Below are 19,657 nucleotides of genomic sequence, written 5' to 3' on the forward strand. Positions count from 1 at the left end.
TGTGTGCAGATTCACGGTACACAGAGAGGAGAAGGTGGAGTCCTGCCCTGGAGGTGGGCACAGCTCACGGATGAGCCAGGCAGGCAGGCAGGCAGGCAGGGCATGAGAACACCTGAGCTGCCTTCATGAGTGAATGGTGTGGGGGCAGAGGAAGAGAAGCCGGTCTGCTCCCTCATGTGGTGCCCAGGGCAGGTTGTCCCCAGAGGAAACCCTTACGACGGTGAGGACTATCACTGCTGTTTCCCAAGGGGTTCCGTCGGTGCGTGTCTTCCCCGGAGCGGTCAGGCCGTCTCTAAAGTACACTGGCCATGGGCATTGCCTCTCCTTGGAACTTCCCATGTGTTTCTCTTTTTTATGGAACAGTGATTTTTCTAGAGGGGTTCTGGGCCACAAGGTTGTTGGGTCATTTTCTAGCCTTCTGTCGTGAAGAACGCTTTCCTGGGCGTTGGGGTGGTTTGTTGTTCCAGCTCCCTTTCTTGGCTTCTTTTGGGAGCTGGTGCAACAAGAGGAGCTCAGCCTCTGCCTTCTGGCTGAGATGTCACCCTTCAAACAGCAATGCCTGCCTGGAGATAATGATGGCATTTGCCAAAAGGGCTTCGTTTGGCACATGATATCTTGAAAGGACGTACACCGTCCTTTCAGCTATCAAAGGCTAGTTCAAATGACATACAAATGAGAACTCTCCAATGGAGTCTTACAGTAGGTGGAGAGTCCGAAAAAAAACTCCTTCAGTCATTTCACTGAGAGTCATTGACTGGGGACACCAAGAATATAGGAAGGAATGCAGAAAGAAAAGATGAAATTGTGTTCAGGATCGGGGGGAGGGATGAACAGGGCATGCTTGCCTTGAATCCAGGCTTTATTGGGGGGTGGGGTAAATCCTGGGCTGCAGTCCTCATTTTGCCCCAAATAAAATTTAACTCTGCAACTACCACATTGTGCATATCTCCCATTTTCTCAAAGAGATCTCTAGTCTTGCCCATTCTATTGTTTTCCTCTATTTCTTTGCACTGTTCAATTAAGATTTTCTTATCTCCCCTTACTATTCTTTGGAACTCTGCATTCAGATGAGTATATCTTTCCTTTTCTCCTTTGCCTTTCACTTCTCTTCTTTTCTCAGCTCTTTGTAAGGCCTCATCTGACAACCGTTTCTTCCTCTTGAGGATGAATTTGGTCACTGCCTCCTGTAAAATGTTATGAACTTCCATCTATAGTTCTTCAGACTCTCTATCAGATCTAAATCCCTTGAATTTATTTGTCACCTCCACTGTATAACCATAAGGGATTTGATTACATCATACCTGAATGGCCTAGTGGTTTTCCCTACTTTCTTCAATTTAAGTTTGAATTTTGCAATAAGGAGCTCATTATCTGAGCCACAGTCAACCTCTGGTCTTGTTTTTGCTGACTGTATAGAGCTTCTCCATCTTTGGATGCAAAGAATATAATCAATCTGATTTTTGTATTGACAATCTGGTGACGTCCATGTGTAGAATTGTCTCTTGTGTTGTTGGGAGAGGATGTATGCTATGACCAGTGCATTCTCTTGGCAAAACTCTGTTAGCCTTTGCCCTACTTCATTTTGTACTCTGAGACCAAACCTGGCTGTTACTCCAGGTATCTCATGACTTCCTTCTTTTGCATTTCAGTCACTACAAACAAAGCTAGTGGAGATGATGGAATTCCAGCTGAGCTATTTCAAATCATAAAAGATGATGCTGTGAAAGTGCTGCACTCAATATGCCAGCAAATTTGGAAAACGCAGCAATGGCCACAGGATTGGAAAAGGTCTGTTACTCCAATACCAAATAAGGGCAATGCCAAAGAATGTTCAAACTATTGCACAATGGCACTTATTTCACATGCTAGCAAAGTAATGCTCAAAATTCTCTAAGACAGGCATCAACAGTATGTGAACTGAGAACTTCCAGGTGTTCAAGATGGATTTAGAAAAGGCAGAGAAACCAGAGATCAAATTTCCAACATCCGTTGGATAAAGAAAAAGCAAGAGAGTTCTAGAAGGACATCTACTTCTGCCTCCTTGACAATGCTAAAGGATTGTCTTGACTGTGTGGATCACAACAAACTGTGGAAAATTCTGAAAGAGATGGGAATACCAGATCACCTTACCTGCCTCCTGAGAAACCTGTATGCAAGTCAAGAAGCAACAGTTAGAGCATGAAATGGAACCAACTGACTGGTTCAAAATTGGAAAAGGAATACATCAAGGCTGTATATTGTCACCCTGCTTTTTTAACTTATATGAAGAATGCATCATGCAAAATGCTGGGCTGGATGAATCACAAGCTGGAATCAAGATTGCCAGGAGAAATATCAGTAACCTCAGATATGCAGATGATACCTCCTGTATGGCAGAAAGCAAAGAGAAACAAAAGAGCCTCTTGATAGTGAAAGAGGAGAGTAAAAATGTTGGCTTAAAGCTCAACATTCAGAAAACTAAGGTCATGGCATTCGGTGCCATCACTTCATGGCAAATAGATGGGGAAACAATGGCAGACTTTATTTTTTTGGTCTCCAAAATCACTGCAGATGGTGACTGCAGCCATGAAATTAAAAGATGGTCATCTGAATTAATTCATCCATTCCCATCCATTTTAGTTCACTGATTCCTAAAATGTCAATATTCACTCTTGTCATCTCCTGTTTGACCACTTCCAATGTACCTTGATTCATGAACCTAACATTGCAGGTTCCTATGCAATATCATTCTTTACAGCACCAGACTTTACTTTCACCACCAGACATCCCCACAACTGGGTACCGTTTCCACTTTGGATCAGCCTCTTCATTCTTTGTGGAGCTATTTCTCCACTGTTCTCCAGTAACATATTGGACTCCCACCGACCTGAGGGGGTTCATGTTTCAGAGTCATATCTTTTTGCTTTTTCATACTTTTCGTGAATGCTAAGTCATGCAAAATCTCAGTGCTCAGCCTATCTGAGATGGCACTTGTGATGCTCTTATCCAGTCATGCCTGCTCTCATGCCTCGGGTGTGCCCCACTCCTTGGAGCCATGCCTGAAGAATAAGAGTGTCATCTGGCTTTTAGGTCTTCTGGGTGTGTGTGTGGGGATGCCTCTATTCTATGCCACAAGGACCATATCCATTTCAATTTCTAGAACAGGGTCCCCAATTTCCACCATCAAATTCTCCACTGAATCTTCAACCTGTTAGACACAGAGGACAGCTGCTCTGCTTGGAATGCTGCTGCTGCTGCTAAGTCGCGTCAGGCGTGTCCGACTCTGTGCGACCCCATAGATGGCAGCCCACCAGGCTCCGCCGTCCCTGGGATTCTTCAGGCAAGAACACTGGAGTGGGTTGTCATTTCCTTCTCCAATGCACGAAAGTGAAAAGTGAAAGTGAAGTTGCTCAGTCATGTCCGACTCTTCTAGACCCCATGGACTGCAGCCTACCAGGCTCCTCCATCCATGGGATTTTCCAGGCAAGAGTACTTTAGTGGGTTGCCATTGCCTTCTCCGTGCTCTGCTTGGAATAAAAATTTCTAAATTACTATACAGCCTTGATCACAATCACAAATAACTGAAACAGAAGATGAAAGCAGAAAATCTATGGACTTTTCACCATCTGAGAATAGGAATCCAGAGTTAATTCCAAGGAATCAATAGCTATCTGAAGCAATGGGATACAGCTGGCATACCTTGAAGCTTGTCAGGTAGTGAATCAAACCGTGTTTTCCTTCATTTTGCAAATCCTCTAAAAGTATGGAAACAAGAAAAAGCATTCTGCTCATCACCTTCCCTATTTAATTATATTTTGATGCACAAGAAAGTAATTTAAATTCGTATCAGCTATAAAATATCTGAGAACAAAATAATGGTTATAGAAATTTATTTACAAAGAATATAATCTATGTTTCTTAAATAAATAAGCTAATGAAACACATTTTAAAATTTATCCTTTCAGAACTTCAAGTGGTGTTTGCTGTTTTCAGATGCTAGCATATAAATTTTCTGAAGAGCTTTCTTTTTTTTTTTTTAGATTTTTAATTTCTTTTCTTTTTTTTAAAATTAGTTTATTTTCTATTTTTCACCTTTACAACATTGTATTTGTTTTGCTATACATTGACATGAATCCACCATGGGTGTACATGTTTTCCCCTTCCAGAACTCCCCTTCCACCTCCCTCCCCATCCCATCCCTCTGGGTCATCCTGGTGCACCAGCCCCGAGCACCCTGTATCATGCATTGAACCTGGACTGGCGATTCATTTCACATATGACAATTTACATGCTTCCATGCCATTCTCCCATATCATCCCGCCCTCGCCCTCTCCCATAGAGTCCATAATACTTCTTCAGAACATAATTTTGTTGCCAACTTTAAAGTTAGCTTCTGTAACTGACACACATGAAAATATAAGTTGTTTGAACATTTTATAAACTTGCACTTACTTCATGCATGAGTGCTGCTAAGTCACTTCAGTCGTGCCTTACTCTTTGCAACCCTGTGGACTGTAGTCCACCAGTCTTCTCTGTCCATGGGATTCTCCAGGCAAGAATACTGGAGTGGTTTGCCATGCCCTCCTCCAGGGGATCTTCCTGACCTCGGGATCAAACTCGAATCTCTTATGTCTCATGCATTGGATTCTGAAAGGTTGCTGCTGTGAGCCATGTTGTGCACCAGGATTCATGACCTCTGGAGGAGAGGATTTCGATCTGGGGCCAGAGATGCGGCTTGACTACTCGGAGTTTTTGTGTAGCCAAGTTTTATTAAAGTATAATAGAGATAGGGAAAGCTTCTGACATAGACATCAGAAGGGGAGAAGAAAGAGTGCCCACTTGCTAGCTTTTAGCAAGGTGTTTTTGTCTGTCAGCAAGCTGCCAATCAGGTAGAGAGACACCTCAAGGCTGTGGGAGTTTAACCAGGCCCCTCTCCCACAATATGCGTTTTTGAGATAGAACAGCACAGAGTGTGTCATACCCAGCCATAGAACAATTGACATGAATACTGGCTTGTTGAGCCATTATCAGCCCAAGGTTTGAGAAAAAAGTTAGTCTTAGACATAACCAGTTTGAAGAAAGAGAGATTTCAAAGCAAATACATGGTTTTATTAACATAGCTTAAGAAAAATATTTCCATAAGAAAAACACATTGGTTAGCTCAAAGTTTGAGAAAAGTTCAGTTCAGGTGGAACCAGGTGTCATCAACAGAGAAGGGAAAAAAGTCTGCCGCTTGCAGTTTATTTCTTCCTGCTGCTTTGGGATTTCTGGCCTCCTTAGTGGCTGTTAACACTCTCAGTTCTTTACCACTGGCACCACCTGAGCTCTCTTCATTTAACAGCTCAATAAAGGTTTTCACAACAGTGGATGTTTCAGACAGACAAAACCAAAATCACAGAAAACTAACCAATCTAATCTAATCAAAGCTAACAAAAGCTAACCAAAACTAATCCGCTGGATCATTAAAAAAGCAAGAGAGTTCCAGAAAAGCATCTATTTCTGCTTTATTGACTATGCCAAAGCCTTTGACTGTGTGGATCACAAGAAACTGTGGAAAATTCTGAAAGAGATGGGAATACCAGGCCATCTGACCTGTCTCTTGAGAAACCTGTATGCAGGTCAGGAAGCAACAGTTAGAACTGGACATGGAACAACAGACTGGTTCCAAATAGGAAAAGGAGTACATCAAGGCTGCATATTGTCACCCTGCTTAATTATCTTATATGCAGAGTATATCATGAGAAACGTTGGGCTAGATGAAGCACAAGCTGGAATCAAGATTGCTGGGAGAAATATCAATAACCTCAGATATGCAGATGACACCACCCTTATGGCAGAAAGTGAAGAAGAACTAAAGAGTCTCTTGATGAAAGTGAAAGAGGAGAGTGAAAAAGTTGGCTTAAAGCTCAACATTCAGAAACTATGATCATGACATCTGGTCCCCTCACTTCATGGCAAATAGATGAAGAAACAGTGGAAACAGTGACAGACTTTATTTTGGGGGGCTCCAAAATCACTGCAGATGGTGATTGCAGCCATGAAATTAAAAGATGCTTACTCCTTGGAAGAAAAGTTACGAGCAACCTAGACTGCATATTAAAAAGCAGAGACATTACTTTGTCAACAAAGGTCCATCTAGTCAAGGCTATGGCTTTTCCAGTAGTCATGTATGGATGTGAGAGTTGGACCATAAAAAAGGCTGAGCACCAATGAATTGATGCTTTTTAACTGTGGTGTTGGAGAAAACTCTTGAGAGTCCCTTGGACCTCAAGGAAATCCAACCAGTCCATCCTAATGGAAATCAGTCCTCAATATTCATTGGAAGGACTGATGTTGAAGCTGAAACTCCAATACTTTGGCCACCTGATGTGAAGAACTGACTCGCTGGAAAAGCCCCTGATGCTGGGAAAGATTGACGGTGGGAGGAGAAGGGGACGAGAGAGGATGAGATGGTTGGATGGCATCACTGACTCAATGGACATGAGTTTGAGTAAACTCCGGGAGTTGGTGATGGACAGGGAGGCCTGACGTGCTGCAGTCCATTGGGTCGCAAAGAGTTGTGCACGGCTAAGGGACTGAACTGAACTGAACTGAAAGGCTTTCAAATATCACATGATTCTTCTTGTTGATTTTCCTCCAGTCAGAGATTCTAGGACCCAGCAACCTTTAATTTGTAGGTTTTCCATCACCAGCATATGCTTTCAAATACAGGTATGTTCCTTGGGCTTATTTCACTCAGTTGTAAAGGGGAAATGCAGGATACATCACGGGGCATGTTTTCATAGCCTGAGTGTATACACGACTGAGCAACTGAACCAAACTGAACTGATACATGGCAAATATCCCTTCCACATTCCATTTACTTGCTGGGAACCACTTCCATGTGAATTATCTTTGTCCTCAGGGCTCCAGAAAATGTGGGCCTTTTAGGGGCTGCAGGTGGGGGTATCAGAGAGTACTCACCTTCTAAGCAGAGCCCTTGGTCCAGTGTCAATGACTGTGCAGGGAGGCAGGGCAGAGGTGCACTCACTGTTCACTGTCCCCAGGCCGGTGCATGCCCTTTGGCTTGTGCTGGGACAGGACAGGTGTCCTGGCCACTCCTGCTGCACTCTCACCTGCCTCTGCCTGTGTCAGGAACACAGGCCTCCTCGGTCCACTCATGCCTACAACCCGTCTGTTGTTGCTGGAGTCAGAGAACACGTTTGCCTGTGCATGCGCTTATGCAGCTTTTTATCCAAGCTCTCTTGGTATAATTTGAAAACTAAAGCCTAGAAAGAGGCAGACTTTCCTAGAACACAGTATGTGAGCAGAGGCCAGTAGAAAAGTGAGGACCCCAGCTTCATAAGTCAGTTTGCAGTCCTATCCATCATGCTTGGTTTGGAAATGAGAGACCCTAAGTTCCTGGTGAACTCTACCAACCTGGCCCCATCTGGGTCATTATTCCCTGAGCATTTCCATGCTCACACAAGCAGGCACAGAAATAGAGTTCATGGAGGGGGGGGGGCGGCGATGTGAGAGGGTAAAGGAAGAGAACACACAATGTCAGTGCTGGGGAGAGCAGGAAGGGCTGGAGGCAGCTCTGCCCTGGGCAGGGGCACCCATACCCCCCTCCCAGCAATGGGTAATGTGTTCAGAAGTCCAAAGCATGAGGGGGATTCTCCACATTCCCTTAGTCCTGCCTGGGTGTGGCCCCTCTCCATAGTGTTCTCCAGTGAACATGGTCTCAGTGCTACAGTCCACCTTTCTGGGCTTTTAAAACCACACTGAGCACACACCCCATTCCCCAGTATAGACGGTGCTACAGGAGAGAAGGACTTGCTTTCCTTTCCTACACATTGTGTGCTTGTTATTTGACTCCCCAAGGGTTCAGTCAGTGTGCTTGGGAAGTCTGTTGACCTTGGTTCTCCACCATTGACCACCGTGTTCTGAGAGCTTGGAAAAATGCTTTCCACTCACAGAGGTCCCTCAGAGGAGAGAGGAATTGAAGGAACGAGGGCTTGTGGTGAGCAGGAGAGGGCACAGTTGTGGACCCAGAATCAGAGTTCCAGAAAGAAGGCCAGTCCTAACTGGGTTCTAGAGGTTCTAATTTGGAAGTAGGAGGAAATTATTGCCCTATCTGAGCTGAGGATGCAACATGAACAAACTAAACACCAAAGAGAGAAGAGGAAATAAAAAGTCAGAAGGAGATTTCTGGGTCTTTTCCACAGCCCTGGGAGCCTACCTGAAGTACACTTTCGCCTCTGGAACTCTGGAGCCTCCGCCTTGAAGACCTGAATGAAGGTTAGGTTTAGTCCTGCAATGCTAGCGAGGGCCGCCAGGAGGCAGTGGCGTCCTGGGTCAGGGTTGCGGGCTGAGCTTTGCTGGAGCAAATGGAGCGAGAAAAAGAACGGCGGAGGTCATTCTGGCCATGCCCCCGCCTCAGAAACAGCATGAGCTTCCTAGTAAGAGTGATCAGCTCAACAGACTGACCTGGACAGAAGAGGAAGGACAGCCCCAGGATCTTCCATTTTATTTACTCAGCACCCATGCTTTGAGCGCTCACTGTGTGCCAGGTGACTCAGTGGTCCCAAGAGCAGGCTGGATATGACCAGCACCCCTGCCTTCCAAGGAGCTCTCGGTCTGGAGTGAGGAAAGAGAAAAGTATGAAAGCCAGACGTGGAAAGGAAAAAAAAAAAGTGCCATACTGAAAATAAAGCAGGGCATTGCGAGGCAGGGCTTGGAGTCACTGGTCAGGAGGGTCTGAGAGGCCTTGCTGCGGTGACCAGGATGAAAGGAAGGAGCCAGGCCTGCACAGTTTTAGGAGAAGCACTTCTGAGAGAAGGCAGCCCCTTACACAGAAGCTTGAAGGCAGAAGTGAGCTATCCAGGTGAGGCTAGGAAAGTGAGTGTTGTGTCTGGAGGGAGGCTGGTAGGAGATGGTGGTGAGTGGTGGGGTCAGTTCCTGATTCCTGGTAGACTGTGATTTCTGCTCCTCTCTGACAGCATTACTCCAAGACTGTACTTATAAACCTTGTCGATTAAACTCCTCACAGTCCGTGGGCCAGAAATGGCTTATCTGGATGCTTCTGCCTCAAGGTCTCTTTGCTGTTGTGGCTGAGAACTCAGCTTATATTATTTTGGGGCTCCAAAATCACTGCAGAAGGTGACTGCAGCCATGAAATTAAAAGATGCTTGCTCCATGGAAAAAAAGTTATGATGAACCAAGACAGCATATGAAAAAGCAGAGACATTACTTGGCCAACAAAGGTATGTTTAGTTAAGGCTATGGTTTGCCCAATAGGCATGTAGGAATGAGAGAAATGGACTGTAAAGAAAGCTGATAGCCGAAGAATGGATACTTTTTAACTGTGGTGTTGGAGAAGATTCTTGAGAGTACCTTGGACTACAAACAGATCTAACCAGTCAATCCTAAAGGAAATCAGTTCTGAATATTCATTGGAAGGACTGATGCTGAAGCTGAAACTCCAATAATTTGGACACCTGATGCAAAGAACGGACTCATCTGACAACATCCTGATGTTGGGACACACATCTATTTCTGCTTTATTGACTATGCCAAAGCCTTTGACTGTGTGGATCACAATAAATTGTGGAAAATTCTGAAAGAGATGGAAATACCAGACCATCTGACCTGTCTCTTGAGAAACCTGTATACAGGTCAGGAAGCAACAGTTAGAACTGGACATGGAACAACAGACTGGTTCCAAATAGGAAAAGGAGTATGTCAAGGCTGTATATTGTCACCCTGCTTATTTAACTTACATGCAGAGTACATCATGAGAAACACTGGGCTGGAAGAAACACAAGCTGGAATCAAGATTGCCAGGAGAAATATCAATAACCTCAGATATGCAGATGACACCACCCTTATGTCAGAAAGTGAGGAAGAACTAAAGAGCCTCTTGATGAAAGTGAAAGAGGAGAGTGAAAAAGTTGACTTAAAGCTCAACGTTCAGAAAACTAAGATCATGGCATCTGGTCCATCATTTCATGGGAAATAGATGGGGAAACAGGGGAAAGAGTGTCAGACTTTATTTTTTGGGGCTCCAAAATTACTGCGGATAGTGATTGCAGCCGTGAAATGAAAGGACGCTTATTCCTTGGAAGGAAGTTTATGGCCAACCTAGATAGCATATTTAAAAGCAGAGACATTACTTTGCCAACAAAGGTCCATCTAGTCAAGGCTGTGGTTTTTCCAGTGGTCATGTATGTATGTGAGAGTTGGACGGTAAAGAAAGCTGAGCACCGCAGAATTGATGCTTTTGAACTGTGGTGTTGGAGAAGACTCTTGAGAGTCCCTTGGACTGCAAGGAGATCCAACCAGTCCATCCTAAAGGAGATCAGTCCTGTGTGTTCATTGGAAGGACTGATGTTGAAGCTGAAACTCCAATACTTTGGCCACCTCATGCGAAGAGTTGACTCACTGGAAAAGACCCTAATGCCTGGAAGGATTGGGGGCAGGAGGAGAAGGGGACGACAGAGGATGAGATGGTTGGATGGCATCACCAACTCAATGGACATGGGTTTGGGTAAACTCCGGGAGTTGGTGATGGACAGGGAGGCCTGGTGTGCTGTGATTCATGAGGTCGCAAAGAGTCGGACACGACTGAGCGACTGAACTGAACTGAACTGATGTTGGGAAAGATTGAAGGCAGGAAAAGAAGAAGACAACAGAGGATGAGATGGCTGGATGGCACCACCAACACAATGGATATTAGATTTAGTAAATTCTGGGACTAGTCGATGGATATGGAAGCCTGCCGAGTTGTAGTCCATGGGGTCTCAAAGAGACAGATATGAGTTAGCTACTGAACTGAATTGAATGAATGAAGATTTCCCTCCTAGACGTGGATGACTATTGGTATCCTTCTTAGTGTGTGACATTTCTGTTTGTTTTCTCTCCCGTCCTGCACATTATGCTTGCCTTTCAGGACTATGGGGGTTCCACACTCCGGGGGTTTACCATAGCTGAAGTGTTGATTTCTTTGATCCTTACTAGGAAAGAACGGCCCTGACTCTGAGGGCGTGCTCACTCCCACTCCCGACATCCAACTACCGACACTTTTCTCGGGGAATTCCCCTTGATGAAGCCCCGCACGCACTTCTGATCTGGCCCTGGACCAAAGGGCTCAGGAGGCAAATGATTCGGGGGCATTTGGGCTTCCAGCCTTGCCCACTAGGGATTCACTGCAGGGCTTCCAAGTTCGGCACACAAATGCGGGCTGGGGAGGAATTCCATGGGCTCACCATTCAGATCCCAACACACTTGTGGAAACATATGTCTGCCCACCTACCCTCTCCCCTTTACTGGTCTCCCCACCCCAGACCCCTGCCTGAGGACAACCCCTCCCCTGACAACAATAAACCCTTGCATCAACTTTGCTCTCTAGTGAGGTCCACTCCAATTTCTATGGTTTCTCACTAGCCACTCTTCTAGCGTTCAGGGTCCTAGCACCAAAAGATGCCAAGAGTGTGGCACATATGCTTTTCTCCCCTCAGGGCCGTTGGTCAGGGCCCAAAGCGAGCTCATTTAGAAAGGCATAGGCTTGCTGCAACTTTGGATTTATTTCATCACCTCCATTTCTCTCTCCATTGCCTGTTTGTTTTTTTTTTTTTTTTTTACCTTTTCCTTCTTCCATTATTATTATTATTATTTTTGTTTTCATTCTCTTTTTCTATTTTAAATACACTAGTTGACTTATAGAGTCATCTTTCCATTTCAGGGGCTCAAAACGCACTATAACTCAAGGTAAAAACAGATTTCCCTCCTGGATGAGGATGACTGTTGGTTTCCTTCTTGGTGTGTGACATGTGTGTTTGTTTGCTCTCCCGTCCTGGACATTATGCTTGCCTTCCAGGACTATGGGGCTTCCACAGTCCAGAGGTTTACCATAGCTGAAGTGTTGATTCCGTTGATCCTTACTAGGAAAGAACAGCCCTGACCCCACTTTCTTCCTTAGCCTATTGCACCCCTCCCACCTCCTGCTCCCCCATCCCATCCCAGGACCCTACCACTTTGTGCTTTATGATCCAAGTGCTCACAACCTTGCTGTCCTTTTGCCTTCTTCCCATGGCACAGAGAAGCGAGATCAGCCAGTATTTTTCTCTCTTTTGCACGGATTTCCCCGAGCATAAGGTGATCTTCCCATTCCCTCTGCCACGCTGCTCCAATCACCATTCTTCTCCTTCTCCTTCTTCATAGGGTATGAATGGGGCAAGCAGTAAGTCCATTTAGGCAATGGGGTGGAGGAAGATGGGTGATGATGATTAGCTCCGGCTTGTTTTCTAAACATTTTATTTGGCTCACAAGTGGGAGGTAGTTTCAAGAATTTCCTCTCCTAATGAGGGGAACCCACATGTCAGGGAGAGAAGGGGTGGGGTGTGGAGACGGGGCCCAGTGCCTGGGTTCAGCAGAAGTCTCTGGAGGACTTGTGAACGGAAGCTGCATAGTGAAGCCCAGGGTCACTGCCCTGTCCAGGAGCAGCTGTTAGTTCAGGTCCTGCTCTGAGGGGCTCAGGGTCAGACCTGACCAACAGGTGGACCGGGGGTGCTCTGCAACGAGGGCTCTGTACTTGGTTCCTGGGTGCTGAGCTCTGCGGGTACCTTCCCAGGTGAGCCCATTACCCTTGGAGTAGCCTGCCCACCAGAACCCTGTGCTTCTGGGAGGGGCATGTGAACAAACACCCTCTCTGTGCAGCTGGCACAGAGTAGCTTAGCGATTCCCCTGTGGGCAGTGCCAGGATGAGATGAGAAGCAGGACATGTAGTGGGGACCCTGAACCCACCCTGGGCCCATCCAGAGCGAAGAGGTCGGTAGGTGGGTGCTGGTTGCTGTGCTGTGTGGGGGAGGCCCCTCAGGAATCTGTGGCTTCTTGCACCTGACACCATGGAGGCCTCCCCAGGACAGAGCAGACAGCATGCCCTGGATGGTGGGAGCTCCTGGAGACTCTGCGGGGGCCGTTAGAGGGAACAGCCTGGCCAGAGGGGAGCGAGCGCCCAGACAGAGCCAGGGAGTTCAGGGCCCAAGGGTCCTTTGTGGCCTGAGCTGGGAGTGGACAGGCAGGTGGTGACTGTGACCCAGGAAAGCAGCTCTGGAGACGTGAGACTGTATCTGCCTCAGAGGGAAAAGCCTTCCAGATGATCCCAGAGACAGGATATGAGACAGGAGTCCCAGTAAAAGACAGTGAGTGAGTCCCCCTAAGAGGAGGCTCTGTGAGCTGCCCCTGGAGGGGGTGAAGGGGCAGATGTGAACCTGCTATGAGTGGGCACTCACCCTGGGAGGGGGTGAAGGGGGCAGATGTGAACCTGCTGTGAGTGGGCCATCACCCTGGGCAGGGAGCACACACCCCACTCCATGGTCACAAATCTGTTCTTCCATGTGGGTCACTTGGCTGCTCGGAGCCTCAGCCTCTCAGCCTGCTTGTTGGCTGACGGTAGCATAGACTGAACAGTCATTTGCTCAGAACAGGGAAGAGAGGGGTCTCATGGAAATTCCACAGAACACCATCAGAATGGGACTCACGGCCCCTGTTCCCTGCAGGTCTGTCTGCAGGACCCAGAGAGCAGACTTGTAGCAAAGCCTGGACAGGCTCAGTTTGGTGGTTGGTGGAGTGACCGCTCCCGTCCCCAGGCCTTGCCAGCATTGGCACTTCAGGCTCTGGGTCGGGGAGCCTGTGTGGTGTGGGTCCAGCTGTGCCCACCAGGGAGGCCTGGAGAACTTGGCCACTACTGTGGCCGTCACCTGTGCAGAAGCTTCTGAGCCAGGATCCAGTGGGAGCTCTTGCCCTGCACGTGGGTTTCAAGTCCACAGCACACATGAGCTTCTAGTGGCTCAGTTTGTTTTCTGCATACAAAGTCCTAAAACCCAGTACACCCACCGCCCGTGAAAAGGCACGTCTGATCTGGCTCCAGGTGCTGCTTCTAGGCCCCTCCTGACTACATGCCCGGCAGCCCGCGTCACCGAGTCAGACCATCAGGTTGTGTAGGGGTGTGGGGATGAGAGCACAGTCCAGGCCCAGGGGGGCTGCCCCGTCCACTGCCGGTGCTGCGGCTGTAGGTGAGCCCTCCACCCGCCCCCCAGGCATAGACCACCGTTTCCTTACAGACTGTTACTAGGTTAGTCCTATGGACCCTGCTCAGGCCCTAGCCTGGCCGGGGCTCTCTGCCTCAACAGAGAAGGTTTACTTCTTCCATTCGGGTTCAAGTAGGTGATTATGAAACCAAAGCTGAGACCAACACAGCACAGGCTTGGTTCAGAGGCCAAAGAATGGAGAGGTGGGAACAGAGTTCACAGCTCAATTTCTCGCCCTGCTGGAGAGAGTGGTTTGATTTTAAAAGTAAAGACAAAGGGAGGAGGAGTGAAGCTAATCCTGGAGAGGCAGGTCCGTTTAGGAGAAGGGCAGGGCTTTCCGAGTTAGTGGGGTGCCACCTCCTTTTTACCTTTTTTTTTGGTTCTTCATGTTCAGTCATGGCCAATGGTTGGTGTATCACTTAATATAATGATCATGTTAGTAGCGAACAGTGACCTGAAGTGACATCTTAATTCTCTGCCCAGGAATTGAGCCTGGGAAGCCTGGATGTGAACCAGGAATCCTAGCCACCTGACCAGAAAGGGCTAGAGGCTAGAAGCTATTTTTCCCCAGATCTTTGCCCCCAGTGAAAAATGTTTTTACCATGAAGGCAGAAACTGTAAATGCAGATGTAAAATTTATTATTAGGGACATAGCATAGCAACAAGTGGGAGAGCACATGGAGAAATGGCTTGTTAAGATAGAAGCAAGGCAGAGAAAGGGTGTGGTGTCCCTCCCCAGTGAGGGGAGCACAGCAGAGGTGGTCAAGTCATTTATACACAGCAATTCTTCTGGGTCTTTGTTTTCCTTCAGGCCGATTACCTGGTTTCTTTTCCCACACCTGACCGACCCTGGGACCCTCCCTTGGGTGCACACTCACCTTGCAGGCAGGATGGATCTCAAAGTGAAGGCTTCTGGGAGGAGCAAGACTCATTATGGCCTGGCATTATCTGTTGAGTTCTGACCCAAGAAGACTTTCTGTGCATGTGTAGTGTCTCCCTTCTCCCAAAAGTCTGGGGAGCAGAGATCCCTCAATCCTTTACTCATACAGGCTTTTGCCCTCTCTTCATCTTTGCCATGACTATTACCATAAGGTGTTTACAAGAGACAAACACTGGCTATTCACTCTCTGTTGTGACTTCCATTTCAGAGGGCAAACAGGAGGCTGATTGTAAATACCTAGACTGAAGCCCACCTCTCTCTTCTCTCAGAAATGCTAACAGTTGTAAGTATGCAGCCTGAAGCCCACTTCTTCATGTCCCATGAAATGCAAACAGGAGGCCAGTTATAAAGGTCTAATCTGGACCCCATCTATCCCCTACATCAATGATACACTAAAATCAACACACAATGAGACTCGGGGTCTGTTGGAAGTCAGATTTCTTACCATTGTGGTCCCAGCTGGTTCCATCTGGTTTTGTTTGTAGCTTCCTCTCTTCTCTGTAGACCCTTTATATTTAAGACTTTTGTTACATCCTGCTAAAGGTGTGAACAATGTTAAAGGATTGAGAACAAGGACACCCCTATTAAAGGAGGTGTCAGATGCTGTTTCAGTACCCCCGGATCCTTTCCTGAGAATACTGCTGGGTGGGGGAGGGGGTGCATTCAGGCTGCAGGGCAGACAGCTTGCTCTGGATGCTCATGTGGGAAAGAGGGGCACAGCAACAGGGACTCCACCTGCAAACCCCAGAACCACTCACAGATTGGCTCCAGAACCACTCCTGGAGTGACAAGAAGGAGTGTCTCATCTTCTAACCTGGAGGAAGGGGCAGGGTCTGCTGGGCTCCTGGAGTGTCAAGGAGAAGGGATGTCCCACCTATTAGTTGTGGAGGAAGGGGCGGGGTCTGCAGGGCTCCTGGAGTGACAAGCAGAACGGGTGTCCTCCTACTAGACCTGGAGGCAGGGGCGGGGTGTGCAGGGCTCCTGGCGTGTCAAGGAGAAGGGGTGTCCCCCTACTAGACCTGGAGGCAGGGGTGGGGACTGCAGGGCTCCTACAGTGACAAGGAGAAGGGGTGTCCCCTACTAGACCTGGAGGCAGGGGAGGGGTGTGCAGGGCTCCTGGAGTGTCAAGGAGAAGGGGTGTCCCACCTACTAGTTGTGGAGGAAGGGGCGGGGACTGTAGGGCTACTGGAGTGACAGGGAGTAGGGGTGTCCCCTACTAGACCTGGAGGCAGGGGCGGGGTGTGCAGGGCCGCCTCACCTCGGACCTGCTGGAAGGCTCCAGGCTCAGCACAGGCTGGGTGCTCACTGTAGAGACGTGCCTCAGGGCGCAGTACGGCTGCTTGGGTGGGCGGGGCCCTGAGCCAGTCACTCACCACCTTCCTGTGCCTCCTCCTTCGAGGGTGTCTGGGGTGTCTCTTCTCCCAGTGAGGAAAGGTGGAACACTGACAGTCACCCCCACCCCGTCCCCTCAGGGAAGCTCACTAGAGACCTGGCACCTGGCTGGAGGCTGGTGGTGTCTGCCCTCACCCTCCAAAATGCCAGTGCTGAGAAGGGGATCCAGGGCTCACCATGAACCTCACGGTTGATGCAGACAGCATAGGTGCAGGGGGCTGCCCCTAATGGGAGGGAGACTTTAGATCAGGGCAGGGCCTGCATGAGCTTCCTGGGGCAGCCGTGACAAACGGCCACACACAGAGGCTCTGAACAACAGAAGCCTGCCCTCTCTCAGTCCTGGAGACCAGACGTCTCAGGTCAGGTGTCCCAGCGCTGCGCTCCTTCCAGAGGCTCCAGCCCAGGGTCCTTCCTGCCTCTTCCAGTTTTTTGGGGTCCAGGCGTCCCTGGAGCCCACCCTGTTTCAATGTGTCCAAAGTGGTTTGTGAAGCTGGAGATTTCTCACTGGATGATGCCCCACATTCGGGTAGACCTGTTGAAGTTGACTGTGATCAAATAGAGACATAAACTGAGAACAGTCAACATTATACCATGCAGGCGATAGAAGACATACTCAAAACACCCAACTCAAGTGCTGAAAATCATTGCATTAACTTGGTTAATCACTTTGATGTTTGGGCCTGCAGCCCTCCACCCTCAGGCCTCAGCTTCCAGAGTGTACCTTTCACAGGAGAGATTGATTTCCTGCTTCCAAGGAGACAGACAGGAGATGGAACCCTTAACCTTACCCTTGAATTGTGCCCTTTAACATGATACTGGGGATGGGAGAAGGACTGGTCAATATCCAGGACCTGCAATGTTTTGTTTTTTTTTTTTCTTTATACTTTTCACTAGCTTTGCCTGTTTACTAGGATGTGGGTTGAAGTTGTTTTTTGTGTGCTCACAATTTGCTCACTTCAGAAGCCACATGGAGCCATCAGAGAAACTGTGAATTTCAGAAGATATAGCTAATCAGAAACCTAATGTTCATTATTCAGAATTGCTTATGTTTTTCCTGGAGTAAATAGTTACTAGAACCACAAAGTAAATAATAAAAGTTAATACCTCTACAATATAACATTTAACATGGATTCCTCTGAGCTTTATTTATTTACACACCAAGGTGAGCATCTGAACTGCCCCCTGGTGTGGGCAGCAGAACCTTTCAGTGAGCTCCCCCAGGTTGAGTGAGAAACAGGAGCATTTTTTCTGCATTTATCACACACTAGGCTGGGTGTTAGGAATTCACAGATATTGGGACTTTTAATGATCTGAGTTACACGTGTTACTAAGCCAGGCTTGTGTTTCCCGTAGTGCATGTGTGCTCCGGCGTGTTCAACTCTGTGTGATCCCATGGACTGTAGTCCGACAGGCTACTGTCAATGGGGTTTTCCAGGCAAGAATACTGGAGTGGGTTGCCACTTCCTTCTCCAGGGGATCTTCCCAACCCAGGGAAGAGGAGTTAGGACATGTCCTGTGGATCAAGGGTAGGGGGGAACACCAGACCTTTGGGTGTTTGGTGTTTCTCCTGGACCAGTTCAGTTCAGCTGCTGTTGTATCCGACTCTTTGCGACTCCATGGACTGCAGCACACCAGGCCTCCCTGTCCATCACCAACTCTGGGAGTTTATTCAAACTCATGTCCATCGAGTCAGTGATGCTATCCAACCATCACATCCTGTCGTCCCCTTCTCCTCCTGCCTTCAATCTTTTCCAGCATCAGGGTCTTTTCCAATGAGTCAGTTCTTCACATCATGTGGCCAAAGTATTTCACTTCAATTGACAATCCACACACAGGATTTTCCCTGAGGCTCTGCTCCTCCAAGGAACCAGAGTTGAGCATGAAGAAGTGCTGCTACCTTGTGGCTATATCCAGTAGAACAACTTTAAAACAAGTTCTCAAGGAGTCTTACTATTCAAAAGGCCTGTGGTGGTTTAGCAGTTCAGTCATGTTCAACTCTTTGTGACCCCACGGACTGTAGCCTGACAGGCTCTTCTGTCCATAGGGTTTTCCAGGCAAGAATACTGGAGTGGGTTACCATTTCCTTCTCCAGGGTAACTTTCCGATCCAGGGATTGAACCCAGGTCTCCTGCATAGCAGGCAGATTCTTTACCAACTAAGCCATCAGGGAAGCCTAATTTTATTCAAAAGGCCTGAGAGGCTGTAAATGACACCTGCTCTTCAAGTAATGTCCATAGGAAAATCATCAAAAAAAAAAAAAATTCAAAGCAGGACACAATTTCAAGAGGTATGCTGTACTCACAGTCTAAAGTCCAAAAGCATTTGGAAACTTACTCCACATGACTACCTCCTAAAACGAGGTCAATCAAACCCACCACGAGGAATCACCTCATACTGCTCAGAAAGACCAGTATCAAAAAGATTTACTGAAACTAAGTCCCACAGAGGGCTTAGAGAAAAAGAAATCCTCCTTTCCTCCTTGTTGGTATGCAAATGCGAACAGGGAATATGCAAAGCAGCATAAGGATTTCTTAAAAAAAAAAAAAAAACTAATATATTGCCCTTACTTCTCTAACCCAAGTTATTAGAACTACGACCTAGATTTTTAAATATACTAATCAAGTTCTTAAATACGTAAGGCTCATAGAGACAGACAGTCCATAGTTTTGACATTTACTTGGAAGAAAATAAAAAATAAATTTTAGCGATACCACCTCACAGCTGTCAGAAGGCCATCATTAAAAAGTCTACAAATAAATGCTGAAGTGGTTGTAGAGAATAAGGAACTGTATGTAATTGATCAGTGACAATATACTTATTGTCAAGAAACAGCTGGAGTAACAGGCAAATTTGGCCTTGGAGTACAGAATGAAGCAGGGCAAAGGCTAATAGAGTTCTGCCAAGAGAACGCACTGGTCATAGCAAACACCCTCTTCCAACAACACAAGAGAAGACTCTACACGTGGACATCACCAGACGGTTGACATCAAAATCAGATTGATTATATCCTTTGCAGCCAAAGATGGAGAAGCTCTATAGAGTCAGCAAAAACAAGACCAGAAGCTGACTATGGCTCGGATCATGAACTCCTTATTGCCAAATTCAGACTTAAATGGAAGAAAGTGGAGAAAACCACTAGACCATTCAGGTATGACCTAAATCAAATCCCTTATGACTATACAGTGGAAGTGACAAATAGATTTAAAGGACTAAATCTGATAGACAGAATGTCTGATGAACCATGGATGGAGGTTCGTGACATTGTACCAGAGACAGG

This window comes from Giraffa tippelskirchi, chromosome 7 (genome assembly GCF_054371585.1).
Source record: "Giraffa tippelskirchi isolate mGirTip1 chromosome 7, T2T-mGirTip1v1.2.pri, whole genome shotgun sequence".
NCBI classification, from domain to species: domain Eukaryota; kingdom Metazoa; phylum Chordata; class Mammalia; order Artiodactyla; family Giraffidae; genus Giraffa; species Giraffa tippelskirchi.